This window comes from Amblyomma maculatum, chromosome 3 (assembly GCF_055883805.1).
Source record: "Amblyomma maculatum isolate TAMU_Amacu chromosome 3, ASM5588380v1, whole genome shotgun sequence".
Lineage (NCBI taxonomy): Eukaryota > Metazoa > Arthropoda > Arachnida > Ixodida > Ixodidae > Amblyomma > Amblyomma maculatum.
In genome coordinates, this window is record NC_139346.1 from 138,911,760 (window position 1) to 138,919,297 (window position 7,538).

Below are 7,538 nucleotides of genomic sequence, written 5' to 3' on the forward strand. Positions count from 1 at the left end.
GTCAGCTGCAGAGCACATGTCAGGCACTACAGATAGAAGCCGTGCTCACGAAGAGCGAGTAAGATGTACCCTTCGGGCACACAAAGCGAGAAATAAAAGAACGGCTAAGGTTGTTTTCTCGAGCCGACACAGTGTGGTGACTTTAACCCTGCTGAGCGCTTGCGAGAACCGCAAAGGCTTCATTCTCTGGGGACCTCCTTCACCGCCGGTTTTGTGCACCGATGGGCTCAGGGTCTGCAGATGACAGCGAAACGAACGTTAATGTAGAGGGAACGGGAACATACACCCCTAAACTTTGTCGGTTTGTTCGCAGAGCAGTGAGAGGCTCGTCCCTTTTTCTATTAGTGTCTCAGTTCTCGCCAGGTTTTAGCCACAGCGTATATTTCGATTTAGTTAGAAGTTAGCCATGAAACCCAGCAGCAGTAAACTTGGCTCTTCTAGTCGGTTCTACTCACTTCTTATTATACTCAAATACCCAGTGAAGGGTCGCATCCCGCTGTTTACTAGCAAATAGGAATAGCTAGGCACTGACACCATCTCGGTTCGTTCGCGTTCAAACATCACCACATCCTTCGTTTTCCTTTTCTGAAAAGTGGAATGACGAGCTTGCTTTGATGAGTCCAAGTACCAATATTTTTTAAGCGCAGTGAAGAACCGTAATGAAGAGGTTTCTATTGTTCCCATTTGCCGCATTAACCACAGATACATGTTCCGGCTTAGTATAAAAATAGTAAGAAAAAAGCCAAAACTGCGCAATATACAAATTTAAATATTAAAAAAAAAATGGGCGACATGAGGACAATAGAAAATAGATAGACAGAAGTTGGCTCAGACAAAAACGTAGTCTCTACACTCTCCTAGTGGTTTATTGCAGTTCTAGTAAATCCACGATATGCGCAGAGGCGACGTCCTAACGCTCGAGAATGTAGTGCCAGTATACAGTGGCCATATAAGGGCATGGGATAACACACTTTGAAATCTTGCATTCGTGGAATGCTATAAAAATGAAACCTTAACGTAGGCTTCAATTACATGACGCATTTTCCAGAATTAGCACTCGCGACTCTAGCTTACTCTAAAATGTCTTTGCCAACTGGTCGGTGCGCCTCGAAGCAGGCCGTCCCGCTACAGCGCCAACGCGTCTTTGTTACTGGGTTTTCCGGTATGCTCTTTGGTCATAGAGGGCTCATCGGTCGCCCGACTGGCATGATGTTGCCTACAGCAACATTCATGAGCTTAAATTGCCTTTACTTATGATTTCGGTTGATGATTTGGCTCTCCCAAGCCAGGACAAGGAAGTCCGTTCTTTGGCAAAAACGGCTGCAGTACGAATGTCAAGATGGGCTACTAGCTCGAGGTGCTACTGCGGCCTCTTTCAGGCACGCTGAAACAAAGGTGCGGACGCCAATCAAATGCTGCTGTTAAAGGATCGAATGTCCTTTGAAGGCTTGGTACTTAGCGTCTATTCTCTTCTGCAACTACACCTGCATACGCCTCGAGCAAACAATGCAGCTCAGTAGAACACGTATAACGCACTCTCGTGATTGGCTGAAGAGGGATCCTAGCTTTAACACTGCGGCAATGAAGTCATGAGAGAGTAAGTATAGCAGAAGTTAACTTGTCCCCATCCATTATTCGGAGCATATTTGGTCTCGAGGTGCGTTATGTCCATGTGTCTGCTTTTACAGCAGTTTGTTTGACAACCTAGTGGAGACATAAAAGCGAGTGAAATAAATATAATGCTTCAAAACTTCGTAAAAAAGGGCATAAAGAAGTGCTGCAGCGAAATTTAGGCGGGATGGAAATAAAATAAAGAATGGAAGAAAAAAGGTGAGAAGTTATTTAAAAAAAATAAAGAAGGAACTATTAAAACTGGGAAAGAAACAAGACATGAAGAAGGCAGCATACATTAAGAAGCATTCCAATATGCGAGAAGAATGAACAGACAAAAACAGCGAAGAAAATGAGAAAGCGCACAACTAAAAGTTGGAAAGAAACAGCATAAGCGAGGAAGAAGGTAAGAACAAAAATTACAGTAGTCGCCAAAAATTACAGTAGTCGCATTGGGGTTGAGTATTGTCTTCATATGCACATATGAGTCTAGCATTATAAGGCAGGTTAAACTTCAAAAAAAAAATAGTATCACATCAAACATACAAGCAAACTGTTTTCGACGCCGCTCGTCCCCTTCGAGTAGGGCGGAACGACGGGGCGCCTGGGTTGGACGTGAGTCATCAGCGCACACGCGCTCAAGTGATGAGGAGAAGCGGAAAGGAGAAAGCGCAGGACAAACTGGGTTGATGGGGGGCGCGGAGTGGTGTATAACGTCCTGAGCGTTGTACCAAACAAGCACTGGGAACAAGTGGAGAAGCCAGAGGCCGGCCGAAAATGAAGACGGCTGCAGATGCGGGCGTCTCGTTTTTATTTGTCTTCTTTTCCCTCTCTTTATGATACAACCCAGACGCTACTCTGATCTGGTCATCACTGATGGACGCGCAGCACGAATAGCGGTGAGCGCCTTTTTGTAATTTCATAAAACTAAAGACCATACGGTGCGGTAGTAACGAAAACTCCAAGCGAAAATGGTATCGCGTTTCACAATGTCCAAGCCATGTCGGTGAAGAAATAAATAAGCAAATAAATATCTATATATAAAATATAAAAACCATGCCGGAACTGATCTGTTCAATTAACGTCCACCTCTTACTCCTATCAGTGGAGAGGCGACACTGCGCCTACTGAAACTTAATGAAACTGTGTCGCTACAGTATGCCAACGGTGTCATACGGTCTTTGGTTGGTCACGGAGAGGTACTCTGGACAGACTAACACATTGCAACGAACGCATACCTGTACGTGTCAGCTGCGTGATCCATTTCTCGAATATGATTGCAGATTTCAAAAGTGTACATGTATATTTGTATTTTAAAGTACCCTTCACATGAGATGTCGTGAAATAGGAGCAGAGTTCAGTTTTAATGTATTGAATAATACTAACGCGGGGAGAAAATGCTCTTTAATCTCGTGCGCTACCTCAGCCGAAACCTTTACAAATAAAATATTTGTGACACTTGAACCGCTTAAATTGACGACGATTTCCCGCACTGTTACCACTTCGGGCTTCATACCTTACACCATTCGCCCAGCAGTAATCTTGGTTTGATCACTAAATTGTCTCAGAAAAATACGATTTTCAGTAGCGCCCGTAAAAACTTCATTCGCTAACTGGCTGTACCCCGAATTTATTCAAAAAAGTAGGAATCAATATAAATTCATTCATTGCAGTAAAACTGGTTTCTATCGCGTTTCGTAAAAATATATCCATTATCTGATGAACATAATTGACAAATGGCTGGTCAAATCATTTTTGACAACCAACAAAATTGGCTCTAATTACGCCAGGAATTTATGCTGACGTACACGGCACAACAGCACAAAACAACCTTTTGTGTTGCAGAAGCGTTAACATTGGCAGAGGAATAGTACGTATGAGCAGCTACACCAAAGGAACGTAAAAAAAGAAAAACAAAAGATACCAATGCCTTATTCCCACCAGGAATACCTGCCCGTCGATACCTCTTCTTGCCCTTCTAAACACAAGCTCTTCCCCTCCATCTTTGCTCTTCTGCGCAGCCTCACCGAAGCTGTCTCGACCAGGCGTTAGCCAATCAGGAGCCCATTTGTTATGCCGTTTGCACGTTAACGACAATACATGGTATCTTTGGAAAAACCTTACCTGCTCTTGAGTGCAGTGAACGGCCGTTACACAGACAAAATTGCCGCTACCTTAAATCAACACTCGGTGAACGGTCGCTTCTTTGCGCTTTCTAATACCACACTCGCCACAAAGGGAAGTTGCTGTGCCGTTTCTTTCTGAGCGCCTAATTAAAAGGGTAGGAGACTATTGAGTAGAAATGGACAATAAAAGACTTACATCGCAAGCGTAAAAGGTTGCCACTGAGAGGGGCCGGGGCTGAATGGCATAATTAAAGCCGGTAACGCTGGAAGTTATGCAGGGTCTCGTCCTTAACGTCCCGTAGTCCCGCTGCTTCCATGGGGTTCTGTGAGTCGATTCGGGAGGTATTCGTTGCATTGGGGGGTCATGCCCGCTTATTCATGGAGGGAGTGCCGAGGTCGTGACTGTTGTCACGAGGGAAGGGTGGCACAAGGAATGCATGACAGCGTCTCTCTGGCGAAAACTAAGCTAATTTGCAGGGAGGTTTGACTCGTGTTTCGGTTCGCCGGGCGTTGTGGGTGGTGTCAAGCACTTGAAGTGCAGCTTGTGCTCCCAGTCTGTGGACATGAGGCAACGTTAACGCATTGTTGACTTCCAACGTTACCTCAATTCCTCATTCGAGGATTTTTTGCGCAGCTGTGAAATTGGTGCTCTAACCTAGTTTGCCGGAGTAGTAAATAATAACAGCATTTGCTCATAAAAGGACCTCAATGTGGCTATATGCACCAACGTACTTAACTTGACCTCTTATGCAGTCAAAGTAATGCAAAACAGCGAGTGATATGAGTCGTTAAAACCAGATATAAAAGTGCATTTTTGCTCTTTAGCACTGTATTATTATTGAGGGGAAGCACTATGCTGATTTGTTGCTTTTTTTTGTTCGAAAGAACGCCATGCTAAACTTGTTTTTTTAAGGTTATAATCCTTTGATGGTCTTAGCTTTGTTTGCATTATACTTAATTCTTTTACTTAATGTCTGTAAAGAATATTCCGGTTGGCATTGTGAAATTATGAATGACCGTCTACAAATAACCTTTAACCAAAAAGTGGTTAGCAACTCTATCTTATCGGTGCTCACCTAAAAGGAGGAAATTTAAGGCTAACGAAAAGAGTTCAACTTTACTTGAGCACCACTCACATAGCTACGAAGGGTTGCCGTACTTGGAAACTTAAGAGTGAATGTGGGGCTAAAATCACGTATAACCAAAAAATGCCATTTTAAATACTTATTTTTTGCTTTGAATTGTGTAAGTATGAAATAAAGTTCTCAAGTTTGGTTATAATCTGCGCAATAGAAGAGACCAGGTGCACTCACCGTCGAAACTGTCTATGAACTCTGATTTCTGAACTCTGAACTCGAAACGCCGAATGTATATCAAAGGTTTATTGCTTGCTGTTTTTTTGTTTTTGCTTTCTGCTATAGTCAAAAAGTGCCTCCTACGTAGAGAATAGCAGATAGCTAAAAAACCAAAATAGGAAGAGAAATCAAATTTAGGCTGAGACAACGGCGTATTTGCGGGTAAATCGAAATATAAGCTTGGATTGACTAAATGATACACGTAACTGTCCAATGCTAATTTCGCACCAGTGGGAGCATGGGTAAACAGACTTCTCACTTCATCTAGACTATGAAGTCTAGATGAAGAGACAGGCCCAAAGAGCAACCAAGGAAAGCATTACGATTGGGTTGGTACATGTTCAAGACATGTACCAATACGCCCAATTTAACACTTTAAAGCATTTCATGAGCTCAGACAAGAGCGCCGGACAGCTGCAACGCTGAAAAAACAAAACGAAGAGGTAACTCGAGGCAGTCATCCCATAGCAAAGTCGTGTTCAAAAGCGCAGCCCGACGTATGCACCAGGGCAATTTGATCTAATAATTTAGGCTGTAAATTTTAATATTATGTTCTGAAATCTTCCAACTCCTTTTTCTCAGTTCGCACGTTTTGCAAGAGCACAACAATTAAATAAAGTACCATTTTCAAACTCTTACGCGGAAGGCTGCTTTTAAGGGGGTTTCTTGACTGAAATTTTGTTCAGAATAAGATAAGGTACTGTTTTAATTTCTTCATTTTCATTAATAAAAAGAGGCATCAAATATGTGACATATAGTGACGTCAAAAAAAATGAACTTCATTTTAAACTACTCAGATTTTTACTAAAATGTCCCCCGAATACGCGTCAAACTCCTCGCGACCCTCTAAAGCATATCAAGCCAAGCTTTCCGGTCTTCCACTTCTCCTTTAGGAGGTATCTAATCCCAAAGAGTTAGCAAAACTTTAGGACTTTTTAAATGATAGTTTTCTAAGCTGACACACTTAATTGCACATTAAGATTGCAACGCGATTTTTTTTTTGCGCTGAGATTATTAAATTTACAATATTCTTTAATAAGAGAAAGATAAGTCATTATTGCGAAGTTTATTAAATTTTGGTGCGCAATTTCAGTAGTTGATCCTTAAGCCCCATATCCTTTCTTAAGGGAAAGAAAGAGTGATGACTTTGACAGCGAACAATTGTGATTTAAGGATGTTGTATTTGAAAATAAAAACATTAATGGACCTGGGAGGGACTTGTAATATGCAGGCAATGTAACCGATGCTCCTTAAGCCTAACCGCCAAGATTCCAAGAGAGGATAAGGGGATCTGAGGGAACTACAGTTTCAAAAAGTTCAAGAAAGACGCCGATAAGAAAGGTGACACCATGATGTCATAGCTGGGGACTGCAGGGTACATCGAAGCATAAGTTTTCTTTTAGCAAAGATCAAAACTGGTGCTGTTTACAAAGCAGGCGCACGCTCCTCCCCTCCATCTCTTTCATGCGGCTCATGCTTGCTCTGCATTCTCTGCACCTCACTAGCATGCAAACATCTACGCATGCAGTCTGGTTTCGTTGTAAACAAGGGGAGAAATATCGCTGGCTCGACAGTATAAGGGCAGGACAATTCAAAGCTGCTGCATGTGTATGGGGTCTCTGAGTAGACAAAATAGGGCTACGAAACGGCCTTTGTAACCTATGACACGAAGTGCAAGAGGAAAACAAAAGTACGTGTATCAAGCTTGGCCTCCATTTGTTAACTTTGCTTCACGCCGCGAAGCATTCCCGCGTGTGGAGAATGTCGTCAGAGAATACGTGATTGGCTGCCCCTGGGTTGCCACGTGGCTGCAAAAGGAAACTACGAAGTGAAAGAAAAACATCTAAAGAAATGCATGCGCACAAAATACATTTCGTGGGTCAGAAGAGTGCGAGCTTCGTCTCTTGGGTCATTTGCTCCAGTCGTGTTGAGTATCGCAAATGCAACTCAGGCTGCGCGATAAAGTAAATCCTTGGCGCGGAAGTATCAGAACCGCTGGCAAGCCTTTGTTGTGTGTCCCGTCGATCGCGCACGCTTGTGAGCAATGGAGATCTGCCGTATCTTTTCTTTATTTATTTACTTCGGAGGGCTGTACAACTACACTGCCACGTTGGGCAGTTCGGTCGAACGAACACTGTTGCCCCGGGCAGGGCAAGATGTGTCGGAGCCAGGCAAAGATCTCTCGCCTAAGCTGAAGCATTGTTTTATTTTTCCATGCCGCGCCCCCTACCCTTTTGCTGCTTTTTTTCTCCTTTGATATGACACCCGCATAATGCATTCGCGCCAAGGCGGGTGCGTGGCAGTCAAAGCAAGCTCGCGGTCTTACTCAATGCGGAAGGCAACAAAATAAGCGCGGGAAAAAATATCACGGAGGATATTGAGCCAGCGCAGCTGTCTCACGCAAATTGCGCTCCTCTTTACTTGGCACGCATTTGCGGGTCCCTAT